Source organism: Belonocnema kinseyi, chromosome 4, assembly GCF_010883055.1.
Source record: "Belonocnema kinseyi isolate 2016_QV_RU_SX_M_011 chromosome 4, B_treatae_v1, whole genome shotgun sequence".
NCBI lineage: Eukaryota > Metazoa > Arthropoda > Insecta > Hymenoptera > Cynipidae > Belonocnema > Belonocnema kinseyi.
The window spans coordinates 45,603,819-45,618,638 of record NC_046660.1 but is presented as its reverse complement, the minus strand read 5'-3'; the positions used below and the strand labels follow the sequence as shown (position 1 = coordinate 45,618,638).

Sequence of the window (14,820 nt, the reverse complement as noted above, 5' to 3'; positions counted from 1 at the left end):
CAGGCACGCAATTCATAATGAAATCCAATAACCTTCAGTCCTTAATCTCTATGAGATCGTTCTCCGGTGGTTTCTCACTTGAAAACTCTCAGGACAAAATGCATTTTTCTAGCAAACATCACTCCCAATTATGCTGAAATTCTCGACTTATTTCCTCGTCCTCTATGAATTTACCGAAATCCTATATTAAAGCTTCCCCAGTTTCCTTGGAAGAAATGAATTTTCACCATAAAAGACAATAGATGTGCGAGAATCAAAAAGTTGAATTTTTTTATTCTTAATTGAATGGTCAAAATGGTTGCAGATTAGCACACTTTGTTATAATTTGTTAATCATAGTTTTTTTATTGAATAAAAAAAATATTGGTATGCACCTTAGTTTGTATATTATATTTATATAAAAGCGGACTAATACTTAATATTATTTCAAAGATTTTAAAAGGCTTGAAAATACTTTTAAATAATTGAATAGGATTTAAAAGGATTTCCTGATGAAAAAGATTTTTATAAAATTTAAACAGATATAATATATTTTAAAACCTCTGATTATATTTCTATAAGTTTCAAACAATTTCACGAGAATCATCAAATTCTTTGAATTTTGGAAATTTTTCTTTTAAGGAATTACAATGGATTAAAAATATTTCAAGTTATTTTGAAAAATTATAAAAAAAAATTCAAAAGGTTTTCAAAATTTTAAGAGGTTTCAAGCGATTTTGAATGTTTAAAGGTATTTATAAATATTTCAAGAAATTTTCAAGAGTTATTTTAGGGTGTTTAAGCAGATTACAACTTATTTTTAATTATAAGGAATTTTGAAGATTTAAGGCTATTTTTAAAGACTCCAAGGTATTTTAAAATAAATTTCGAAAGATGTTTAAAGTTTTAGTTTGTTCAAAAATATTCCAATTAATTTTTAGATTCAGAGGATTTAAAAGATTTGAAGGTAGTTTTAAGAATTCTAGCGAATTTTCTACCGATTTCTGTAAATTGATGGGATTTTGAGGATTATTAAGATTTTTTGGTATTTTTAAGCATTCTCGGACATTTTGAATTGAATTAAAAACATTAAAAGAATTTTAAAGGATTTGAAATAATTTATCGCGTGTTAACGATGCTAAGGACTTTTTAACATATTTCTATAATTTAAAGAGATTTTGGAGGGATTTTAGGGTATTTTGAAAGATTTCAAGACATTTTTACGAGTTTTTCAGGATATTTGAGAACATTAAAGAAATTTTTAATTTGTTTCACTAAATTCAAGAGATTTTAACAATCATAAATGATTTAGGATATTTTTAAGGATTTCAATGAATTTCCAATAGATTTAAATAAATTAAAAGAATATCAAACCATTTGAAATATTAGGGTATTTACAAGAACTCTGAGGTATTCTTAAAAAATTTACAAAATTTTAAAAAGTTTTTCAAAGTATTCTAAAAATAACAAATAATTTTTCATTTCATAAGATTCTTAACATTTTAAGTTTTTGCAATGATTCCAAGAAACCTTTAATGGATTTCAATAAATTCAAAGAATTTCAAAGAAGTTTAAATATTTGAGGGTATTTTATACGGTTCAAATGAATTTTTAATAGATTTCAATGAATTTAAGGGAATTTAAAGAATTTTACGGTATTCTTAAGAATTTAAAGAAATTTTCAAGAGCTTTGCAAAATTTCAAAGGAATTTAAGAAGATTTTTAATTATTTTTATTATTTTAGGGTATTTTTAAAGTTTTCAAGTAATTTTCAGAATTTATTTTAGGACATTTAAAAGTTCATTACAAATAATTTTTAATTTTAGCTGATTTTTAAAGAGTTTAGGGTATTTTTTAAGGATTTCAAGGAATTTACAATAGATTTGAATAAATTGAAGGGATTTCAAAGATTATAAAGATTTTACGAAATTTTTAGGGATTCAAAGGCATTTTTAATACATTTGACTACATAAAAATCATTTCCGGGACTATACAAAATTTAAAATATTTTTGAGGATTCAAAGGAATTCTCAATAGATTTTTATAAATTGTAGGGATTTCAAAGATTATAAATATTTTACTGTACTTTTAAGGATTCTAAGGAATTTTAAATATTTCAATACATTTTTATAATTTTAGGGTATTCCAAGGAATATAACGATTTGACGATATTTTTAAGGATTCAACTTTTTCAAATAGATTTTAATAAATAGAAGGGATTTAAAGGATTATAAAAAATTCACAATATTTTTAAGGATTCCAAAGAATTCCCAATCTATTTTAATAAATTAAAGGGATTTCTGGAGTTACAAACATTCTGCGGTCTTTTGAGAATTCTAAGTAATTATTAATACATTTTCATAAATTAAGGATATTCTAAGAAATATAAAGATTTTACGGTATTTTTGAGGATTGCAAGGAATTCTCAATAGATTTTAATAAATTGAAGGGATTTTTATGATTATAAAGATGTTAACGTGTTTCTGAAGGTTCCAAGGAATTCTCAAAAGATTCAAATAAATTGAACGTATTTGATGGATAATAAAGATTTTATGATATTTGAACGAACCCAATGATTTTTTAATAGGTTTTAATAAATTGAAGGGATTTTAAGGATTATAAAGATTTTACTGTACTTTTAAGGACACCAAACAATTTTCAATACATTTAAATAACTTAAAAGAATTTCAATAGAGGTTAAAAAGTTTACGGAATTTTAGAGGATTTAAATTAATTTTGATTTCAATAAATTGAAAGGATTTTATAAGGAACTTAGTGTATTCTCAAGAACTCTAATAAATTTTCAAGATCTTCACACTATTTCAGGGTATTTCAAAAGATTTTCAAGGATCTTAAATATTTTAAGGTATTTAGAAAGATTCCAAATATTTTTTTATTTTGCAGGACTATAACAATTTTAGGACATCTTTAAAGATTCCGAAATTTTTCAAGACATTTTACCGCAAGTAAAAATGTTTCGAAAAATTTATAATTTTAAAGGATTTTAAAGATTTTAGTATATCCTAAAAGATTCGAAGAAATTTCCTAAGGCTAGTTCAGGGTATTTTTAAAAATTCGCAGGAATTTTCTAAAGTTTTGTAAGATTTAAAGGGATTTCTAATGATTATAAAGATTTAAAAACATTTAAAGGAATTTTTATTAGATTTCAAAAGATTTCAAATGATTTGAAATATCGTAGGATGTTTTAAATGATTTTATAGACCTAAATTATTTACATTAATTTTTTAGTTCTTCCATAGATATCATTAGCTTTAATGTAATTTTACGGTTCTTACTTATCTCAATAATTCTTATTGCACAAGTTAGTTTTATACGTTTATCTTAATTGATTAAGATCGTATTATGTTTAAAAATCATTTGAATGTTGAAAAACATTATAATAAAAGCAAAGTATTATTTTAAGTTTATTTTAAAACATTTTTAAATTTAAAAAATTAGGAGAATATCGATTTTTTTCGTTTTTCAACTAACTTCATTTATTGCTAATAACTTTTTTGTTACCGGAACACAATGTTATGCAATAAAAATATAATTATTTGAAATAATACTCTGAATCTAGATTAATCTATCAATCAAGTTCTTCACATTAAGAAGTACGGGTTTTTAATACTGTTTTCATAAAATTCATTTCCAAAATACGATTCTTTTAAAAATAAAACCGTCTCAACCAAAGGGACCGAATTGTTGTACAATCGAACCTTATTAATTAATTTAAATGTGGGAATTAAATGCTCGGGTCATAAAATTAATTTTAAAAACTGCTTTTTACCATTAATTCTACAAAATTCCTTTAAACAGACGAATACAATAATGTAGAAATTGTATTTTGATTTAATTATTATTTTTTTTTATAAGTAATCAAATTTTACTTACGTTACATTATTGAAATTAATTGCAATTTATCATAAAAATACATCGCCACTAGAAAAGCATTCATGTTTATAATCGCCAGGGATTGAAAACCGTTAACAACTCTGTCAGAATTTAACGATTATAGAGAACAAAAATCATAAGTTTCGATGATGCACCCGTAAACATTAAAAATGGTATCAGAGAATATTAAACTTTTATCTTTTTTATATGTATGCTTCTGTTTCTTGTTTAATTTATCAACTCAACTCATAAAACTCTATCTCTCTCGTTTCTGAATTTTTATTTCCTAACATTTAAAACATAAATAATAAAGAGTTAAATTGATAACACAATTTTTAAATATTTAGCTTTAAGATTTTTTATAACAGTAATCATTATTAATTAATAATTTCAAAAAGAAATTGTTGAAAATCTTTTTTTAAATACATTCAACAGTATTCAATTGAAAAAGTTCCAGTTAGAGCAAATTAAGATTTGGTAAAAATTGTAACAAGGACACAATTTCGAATGAAATGAAACAAATTTTATTTGTATCAATTTATTTGCCATTAAAATTTAAAAATATGACAATTTCTAAAGAATCAAGAATGGTTATTTATAGATTAGGATTTTTAAATTTGGACAATTTAAAATTCTAAGGAATTAATATTGTGTTGTTTCTAATTACAAGAGTTCGAAATTAAGTAATTCGTAAGTGATTAATTTGAAACTAAAGAAATGTGCAGTCAACCAGGATTGTGATGTTAAAACTTTATATCCTCAAACATAAAAATAAACATCATTTTAAACAAAAAAACTTCTAAATTTATTTACAATAAATCTTTCTTATATTCAAATTCTTAAAAAATTTTCTGTATTCTTAAACTTTTTTATGCTGTTTATTTTCACACTAAAATTTAATATTAGAGTATTGAGCATTTCAATTTTATTTACATAATTAAAGTTCATGCGTTCATAATGAAAATTCAGAACTCGAAAATCGTATTGATCTGAAAGAATGTACAATCTTTAATTTTATGGTTTCGTAGCTCTGGGTAGAAACGATTATAGTTTTATTTGGGTACCCGCTCACCGTCGTACTTTTTTACGAGACTCAAAACGAGACACAAGACGACACCAGGCGACACTAGACAAGATTCAAGAGCAGACGAATCAACGCTCAAGACGAGGCAAGACAAGAAGAGACGAGGGGCTAATTATGGGAGGAATTGAAGAGACGGGAAAACAGGCGTTAAATGAGGGGGAGATTTGAACGACTTAAGAGTTCAGGAGACCCTTTTTTGTAGGTACGTCTCGCTTACTTTAACTAATATTTAACACTTTCTTCAGAAATATTATTCATTCTTAATATTTTCCATTCAAATATTCTACAATTTTAAATCATTAATTTTCTAAAATGTTTATTGAAGACTGACAATTTTGTGATCATACATTTAAAATCAAAAATAAGAATGAAAAACAGGATCTCTATGATTTTAATTTTTTAAATTAAACAATTTGACGGATTTAAATTCAGAATTGCTTCTTTTTAAGTTAAAGGTGAAACATTGAATATTTTGTAACATTTACAATAATAAAAAAAATTTTTAATCTTTAATGACTATTTCTAAAATATTCTCCTGTTAAAGTACTAAATTAAAAAAATATTATTTCAATTTTTAATTGTTTTGAATTTATCAGGCGAATTTATTTATAATTCCAAATTTTTAGATTAGAAATCCCTTAAACTGAAAGTTTTGCAACTATCTAGTTTTTTAAATTTGATTGTCTACGATTTCAAAGAGTGGAAAAAAGAACATTCAGTTTTGTACGTTTAATATCAAAATGAAACCATTTTAAATATCGAGTAAAATATTATTGATATCAAAACTGACCATTAAGGCTTTCAGAATTAAATTTAAAAATATTTGATAGTAAAATTGTTCTGAAATTTTCAATACATATTTGGATTTAAAATTACAACATTGTGAAATTTCAAATTGGAAATGTCGAAAAATTAAAAAATTGCTAAACCAATAATTTCGAATTAAAGATTTAGAAGCCAAAAAACTTCAGTTTTAGGAACTGAAAAATTTATCTGTTTTATAAATGCGCGTTCAAAAATATAATTTGGAGCCAAAATTCTGAAATATTTAATAGGATGAATATATTATTCATAATTAAAATATACTGTACTATCAAGTGTCATTTAAAATGATTAGGTAGATTGTTTCATTACGAAATATTCTTTTTGTAAAAAAATTAATACGTTTTAAAATAAAAAATTAAAGAATTTTAAATATCGTGAACCTTTAAACTTTAATTATTCTTAAAACACAATATATGTTTTCTAATTATAAACTTTCAAAGCGTTGAAAACTTTGTTTAAAAATGAAAGCAATTTCAAATTAGGATCTTGAAATGAAGTTCTTAAATAATTAACTGTTTGTTTAAATTTTGTTTTAAGTTTGCAAGAATTCAGAAAGAATTATTGCAGGCATTTGAGACTTTTCTACTGTTAAAAATAGATTAAAAAAATATTTAATAAGCCCTTGAAATTTAATTTAAAAAACACAAAATTATAATTATAAAAAATTTATTGTACTTACATTTATAATTTTCGAGACAACAAATTTGTTTGCCAATTTATATTTACTAGTGGAAAGACGCAGAACACTAGAAAAAGTTGGTTCCTTATTACTGTAGATTTTTAAATTGTTTTTTTCAAAACAGGATTCCACTAAACACAAGTTACCGCGCAGAGAACTTGGATTAAAACGCTGAAGAAAATTTAAAGGATCAAATTAATTTTATTTTCTTAGGATCCTGATACACTACTTTTTTATTGTGTTGTAATTTTGATTTCCAGAAATTTATTTTTCACCCGTCCTAATGTGAAAAAAAATCGGATTATTTCTTTTTTTTTGTCTAGCAGAGTGAAATAGTTTTTTGCCAAAGAAATGACGATTTTTTATCTACTAGTCTAGTCTTAAATAGTTATATTCGTTAGCTGTAAAAAAAATTATTTTTACCTCTGCTGGGATTCGAACGCAGTTCTACAGATTGCCGGTCCAGTTCTCCTTTGTAGCATAGAGCACCAGACCGACAATCTGTAAACCTGGGTTCGAATCCCAGCTGAGCTAGAGAGAGATTTTTTTCAAAATAAAGACTAAAACCATTTTTTTTTAGAGTAGCAGATCAAAATTCTTAATTTCATTAACAAACAACTACTTTTTTGTATATTTTTGAAAGAATTGAGATTAATAGAATACTCTTAGTTCCTTATTCTTTAATAATTCATCATGACGTTGCTTCATTGATTATCGACTCCTTAAATCAATCATTTCCTTAATCAGGGATTATAATGAAGATGCGGGTCTTATAAGCAAAGATGATGGTGGCTTGGAGGTGTCTACTTAATCAGCAAACCCCAAGACAACGGGAAACACGAAAGTCTTAGGCATGAGTGACGGGCGTGTGTTCTTCAGATAAAGGATAACGAACTGTGATATTCACACATAGAGGCAAATGATCGATCACCCTTATATAATTTATTCTTTTATATCTTCAAGGTGGATTACTTAATTTAAAAAAAATTTTTTGTCTACGCTCTTATTCTAAAATATACTTTCCTACTTTTAAATATTTTTAATTTTTAAAAATGGGTTACAAATAGAGATCTACGGGGAAGATAGAAAGAAAATTAATTTTCTACCAAAAATGCGAATTTCCAACAAAATTTTTTTTTTTTTTAATGAATAGTCATAATTTCAACCGAAAAGAAAATTTTTAAGCTAAAATAATCAAACTTCAACAAAAAAAATTATAATATTCAACAAACTAGCTTATATTTAAGCTTTGTAGTTGAATATTGAATTGAAAGATATAAATAATAAACGAGAAATGTAATACGTAATATTTAAAGGCAAAAATATTCTGTGGTCAGAAACAGTTGAATTCAAACAAAAAAGACGAATTTTCAAAGAATAGTTCAATCCTTAACCTAAACAGATTAATTTTAAAATCTGCGGATTGCTGTCAGTTAATATTTTTACTAATTTGAATCAGTGATTGAGTTGCAGCTTTAAATTAGTTGTTTTTACTGCTGAATTACTAATTTTCAATGATTTATCACATGAAAATATTGGATTCATATCCAGAATTCAGTCAATTATTGATATTAGTGAAACAATTCATTGATTCTAATTTATAGAGAATAAAATAGTTGCATTTTTAACCAAAAAAGATTAATAATTAAAAAATATCTAAAGCATAGCTTGAATTTACTTATTGATTAAAATTTTTCGAAACTTTTACGGATTTGAATTTGGGTAAAAATAATAATAATAAACGAATTTTATAAACACTTGTCGAATTTTACAATTAAGTATACATTTTTCACAAAAACATTAATTTTTACCAAAAAATATTTTTAACGAAAAAGACCAATTTTGAACAATAAAATATTCACTTTTATTTAAAAAGTTGCATTAAAAACCAAATAGTTGACCTTAAAAGAATAAAGAAAAATTTTCACAAAATAATTAAGCTTTTAACTAAAAAGTTAAATTTTCAAGCTTCAAAGACCAACTTTTTTTAGTCACACAAATTTTCAACAAAAAAGTTCAAATTTAAGCAAGAAATATCACTTTTCTCCCACGAAAGATGAATTTTCTGTTCAAAACAAATTTTCAACCAGTTGAATTAAAAAAAAAAATTATAAATTTTAATAATATAGTTGAATCCTCAACCAAATTGATGAGTTTCTAATAAAAAAAGATCAATTTTAAACCAAATAGCTCAATTTTTGACCCAAATGTGGAATCGTACAATTTTCAGTTTAAAAAATTATTTTTAACTAAGAATCAACCAATTTGTAACTACTTGAATTCAACCGAAGAAGACGAATTTTGAATTTGATTGTTCAAACAAAAAAAATGAATTCTAAAGAAAACTTGAGACAAATGATATTGCGACGAAAAAAGATTTTAATTTGAAAAAAAATAAAAACAGTTGAATTCGATTTAAAAAGATACATTGGCAACAAAATAGTTAAATGCTTAAGCAAAACAGATTATTTTCAAGCAAAACAGTTGAATTTTCATCTACAAAGTAGGAATTTTCAACCAAGAAAATTAATTTTTGACCAAAAAGACGAATTTCTATGAAACTATTTGAATTTTTAAACAATTAGCTACATTTGCAGCTAAGAAAGCTCAATTGTTTATTATAAATATCAATTTTGAACAAAAAATGGATAATTTTCATTTCAAGTTAAAATAATTGATTCCTTACTCAAACAAATGAATCTTCAACATAATAGTTTAATTTCCAATTAAGTGATGAATCTTGAAAAAAAAAATTAAATTTTAAGGAGGATTTTAACCAACTAGTTGAATTTTTGACCAGAAAACATCAATTTTTAACGAAATAGTTGCATTTTCAACAAAAGAAATAAATCAAATTTTATTTATAAATTAAATGCTATAAGAACAAAAATTTCATCATTGAGTGTGAGATATCTTCTTTTGTCTCTTTCACGATACTTGAATACACTATGTTAGATTTCATTTTTCCCATTTTTTTACCTAAATCTTCGACGATTTGCTTGTGTGTTTTTTAATCGTATTTTTCAAAACAAGGAAAGTAGGGAAAATAAATGAAATCGTCAAATCTAGGAATTATAGGATATTTTGATAAAAATAGATGAGAAAGTGGAAAAAGAGGATTAGAGAACTGACTATGATCCCTGTCATATAAAAAATGGTAAATTTTATTTCTCATAGTATTAACAAATGACTAAAAACAGTTAGTCTAATGTAAAATAATCTTTTCATCATGTTTCGAGAACAGTATAAATGTAAAATTATGTGCATATTTTAGGAATCTCATGACAAAAAAAAACGGTAGTTACAAATAAATTACAAATTGGCAGAGATCTCCTCAAGCATTTTATGGTTGTTTCGTTGGGATGTTATCAAACGTTTCTAGAGGATGTATTTTTAATCGTTTTAACGGAGTTTTATTAAAAGTCGATTCATGATTTTTTATTGTCTTTATTTAAGTGGTTGTTAGTTTTAGGGGCTTTTTATAACCGATTCTGAAGGTTCTTATTAATAATTCAAATATTTTGATATTAAGAGTTAATAAATAGAGTTTCCTGTTAATTGTTAATGCAGGTTGTCTTAATAATCTTTTCTAAAAGTTATTATAAGTTCTTTCATATGAATGTTTGAGAACGCTTCTAGACACTGTTTCATTGATAATTAACAGGGGTTGTCATTACATTTTGTTGGATGTTGGTTCATTAAATATTATTGGAAGATAATTTTTGCTAGGGTTCTTTATTGATCGTTGCTGAAGTTAATTACCAACAAATAATAGAGATAGTTATTAACAGTCAATAGGGTTTATTATTAAAAGCTTCTATGATTTGTATTATTGATCTTTGTTAGAGTTTGCTGCTAGTAGTTTTTAGGGGCCATTATCAAAAGTTTCTTGAATATATTTTGTTGATCATTGATAAAGGCTACTAATAAAGGTTGTTTGATTTCGTTTTATTTATTATTTATTTTATTTGATTGGGTGCTCATAATTGCTAAGAGCTGTTTCACCACATCCAGTAGGTAATTATTACCCGTTTCGGAGGTTTTTTTTAAATTTCCCCCGTATTAAACACTGCTATTGTTGTTTTATCAACCTTTCGCGGGGGGGGGCTTAGTGCTAAGGTTTTTTATTCATTGTTGCTGATTATTGTTATTTTTTATTTGAATCGTGGTTTCAGAAGCAAGAGAAAAGCCAAATGTACCTAATGAAATGTAGCGGATATAATGGAAAAAGAGGAATAAGGGACTGCAATCCCTTTCATATGAAAACTTGAAAATTGTATCTCCTACATGAAAAGAAATTTGAAAAAGTTAGTCTAGTCCAAAAGACCATTTTTATTATACACTGTATCTAGCGGAGCAAAGTGTAAAATTATGTGCATAATTTATGAATCTGATTGCAAAATAAACGGTAATTACGAATAAAAGCTGTGTAGGAATTGGCAGAGATCTCCTGAAAACTAAAAGATCGCATCCAAAGTATTAAATTTTAAATGCAGATGTGCGCAAATAGCTCCACATGTATATGTAAATGAAGCTTTTTTTAAGGGTACCGTTTTTACGTTACCTTAAGCATTTATTATTTCTGAATCTTTTTCTTTTGAATATCGGTTTCCTTCATCCGATTTGTGCTTGAAACTACACGTATATTTGCACCTAGGTTCTACCTAGGATGGAATAACGTCGTAATCAATATTATTCAAGCGTAATAGAAGCGCACGGCGAAAGCCGAACATTTGCACGTTCCGCTGAGCATAAGAGCTGCCCTTCTTATATGTGGCCTGTGACTTATACTTCCCCTAAACCACACCATTACTCATTTTGCATATATATTTATATCAAAATAGCCACTATCTTTAACTGAGCTTTTGAATAAGAAGTTTTTAATTATAAGAAAAATAATTTTCAAAATAATTTTTGTTAGACTGGTTAAAATTATAAATATTTATTAGTTGCGTCAACCCGTATACGTGATTATTTGTTGATGTTTAAGGATGCGTTTCGATACTGGTTTGTATCCTCTTCAAGTTATTGTTCGCAAAAGATTGTTGTACATTTATAAAAAAATCTTCTTTGATTCTATATGTTTTTATAGTGAAAAGCAAGGACTTTATATTCTTTGACGGCGCTTAAAGTTTAAAATTTGTAATCTTCTTCAAGTCTTTTGTAAGAAGCCTTTGGAGTTTTTAATAATATTTGTTTAATGCCAATTAAATAATTTTAAGGAAAGTAATTTTCAAACATTAATTTTATTAGAATGGTCAAGTGAATAAATATCCATTAGTAGTTTTTATCAGTATATGCGTTAATTTGGTAATGTTGTCTAACAACTTGTTTCATTACGGATTTGTATCCTTTTTAAGTTGTTGATCACATGATCACATGAAGAAGAATTTTCTTTAGTTCTTTTGATTTTCAGAGTAGAAAGCAAGGACTTTACATTCTTTGACGATCGAAGTTGTTTATAGCTTTCGTTCAAAGCCGATTAAATAATTTAAAAGGAAATTAATTTCAAACATTATTTCAATCAGACTAGTTGTATAAATAAATATCCATTAGTAGCGTCTATCAGTATATGCGTTTATTTGTTGATCTTATTTAACGTTGTGTTTCGATCCCGATCTGAATCCTCTTCAAGTTATTGTTCAGAAAAGATTTCTGTAGATCTAAACAAAAATCTTCTTCAGTTATTTTAATTCCTATGGTAAAAAGCAAGGACCTAACATTCCTTGACAGAGTTGGATGTTTGAAATTTGTAATCTTCTGAAGTCTGTTGTAGAAACCTTTGAAGTTTGTCATTATGTTTGTTTAAAGCCAATTAAATAATTTTAAGGAAAGTTATTCCAAACATTATTTTGGATAAACTAGTTAAGTGAATAAATATCTATTAGTGGTTTGTACCATTTTTTGCGTTAATTTGCTAATTTTGTCTAAAGATTTGTTTCAATACGGTTCTGCATCCTCTTTAAGTTATTGATCACATGATTGTCAAAAATCTGAGCAAAAATCTTCTTTGGTTCTTTTGATTTTCATAGTAAAAAGCAAGAACTTTACTATCTTTGGCAATCCTAGATGTGCCGAAACCGTATTCCTCTTAAAGTGTTTTGTAGAAACCTTCTAAGTTGTTTATAACATTGTTTTAGTTAGACTGGTTAAATTAATAAATATCCATTAGTGGTGTCTCTGAGTATATGTGTTTATTTTTTTGATGTTTAACGATGCGTTTCGATACTGATCTGAATCCTGTTCAAGTTACTGTTCACAAAAGTTTGTTAAAAATCTAAACAAAAATCGACTTTTGTCCTTTCGATTTTCAGAATAAAAAGCAAAAATTTTCCTTTGTAAATATTTTGTAAAAGCTTAAGGAAAGAAATGTTTAAACTTTTTTTACATTGGTTCAATTAATAAACATTCATTAGTGGTATTTATCAGTATATGCGTTTATTTTTATATGTTGTTTAAAACAAGACTTTTACATTCTTTGACGCTGTGTAGAAATCATATTATTCATCAAGTCTTTTGTAGAAATTTTCAAACATTATTTTGGTTATAATGGCTGAATAAATAAATATCCATCTGTAACTTATACCAGTATGTGCATTTATTTATTGACGATTAACGACTTATTTCGATACGGATCTGTTTCCTCTTCAAGTTATTGTTCATGAAAAATTACTTATTTAACCTAAAAAACCCAATATTTCACAAATATCATTGTACAACTAGAATTTACGTATTAGGAAGAAGTTGAAGAATCATATCCAAAAATAAAAATGAGAAGAAAGATAAAAGTAACAAAAATATAATAATAAATGAACAAGTCTACATTATAAAAGCTTTGCAACATTTAAAAGGCGAATACTCTTATAAAAAATTAGGTTTTGATTAAAAATGGATGCTGACCTTACAACTTTACTAACCTGTAAAAATAAAAGAATCACCAATGTAGATCAATAGTATTACTTTGTACATATTACAAATGATAACTTTCTTTGATTTTATAGTTTACCTACATTACATCAAAAAAATTGTCCTCTAAGACCTATTGTTTTGTTTCAGGCTCATCTTTACATAATAGATTTGAAATTCTTAGCAAAATCTCTACAAAATTTGTTTGGCAGAACTGATTACCAAATCAAAAGCAGCAGGGGTTTCAAATAAAATATCGATCAAATTAACATTCCTGATGATTATACAATATTGTATTCAAACATATTTGTAATGTACAGAAGCATAGTTTGGACATTATAATTCTAAACTTCATGAATAAAAATGGAATAAACTAAAATAAGTTATTTTTTTGGAAACATATTTTAACGTAGCTCTAATTTTATGCCTGCAAACTTTTTAATGGAAACTCAATAGTGCATTTTACAAAGGCATTATTGACCTCCCCATGTGTTCACTAATTTCTGCGGCAACTGCTAATATTTTAATGGAAGATATCTAGGACAAAGTTTGATATAACTTAAATGATCACAATAGCTTTTATTTCTGAAATATAGATAGCTTCACATCACCGAATTGACAATAAAATTGGTATAATTTTCCGTCGAATTGATAGTGATAAAATGATCAGATACAAAATTTCATAATAAAAATGTTAGGATTGCTATAAAGCTTTATTAAAACATGTCTATTCTACATAATTATTAAAACTGAAGACTGCTGAGTGTTATATAACTATTACAGAATCAAAAAATCAAATTACGGTTCTTTTGAACAATAAAAAAGATTATTGCAATGCAGTGTAAAGGTTTTTATTAATATTACACTGACTATATAATTAATTACATAATTAATGAAACAATTACTTTTCTTCGATACTTTATATCAAATTATATTTAAAATTCATGTATTGTAATACTTAAATGGTTTAAATTAAGTTCTATTTATAATTTTCAATAAAAAGCAACATTAGAATTGTCCTCTTAGTTGAATATTATACTTATAAAATATCTTGTTCAGATTGTAATATGAGAAATTACGAACAAATTTGTAGAAATTTAAAAGTTACAGGCAAGTCACACACAATTTCAATCTTAACATTAAAAATGTTAAAATTTTTTAAACTGAACAAAACCCTGAAGAAAGCTTGTCTATAGAAATAATTTATATAAAAATAGTTAAAATTTAGTATTTAACTGTTTTTGCCAATTTGAACTGGTAATAAAAACCCCTATTAATTGCAAGAAGAACTTTAAGATCCACTTTAATAACAAATTCTATCAGTAAATGATAAAAAAATCCCCAATAAATGCTTCACGGTAAAAAAAATTGAGCTGTGACAGGGATATTATTCCTTATTATAGCCAAACATTAGGCTGAAAACGAACGAAGGAATTTAGAAAGATCCCTGGATC

General features: G+C 25.6%; 1 protein-coding gene across 1 annotated transcript in view; it reads right to left on the bottom strand.

The window, feature by feature from the left end:
- The window catches only part of LOC117171849 (metabotropic glutamate receptor 8-like), a 697,914-nt gene that overhangs the window by 272,890 nt on the left and 410,204 nt on the right, over nucleotides 1–14,820 (bottom strand). The window lies entirely within an intron of this gene.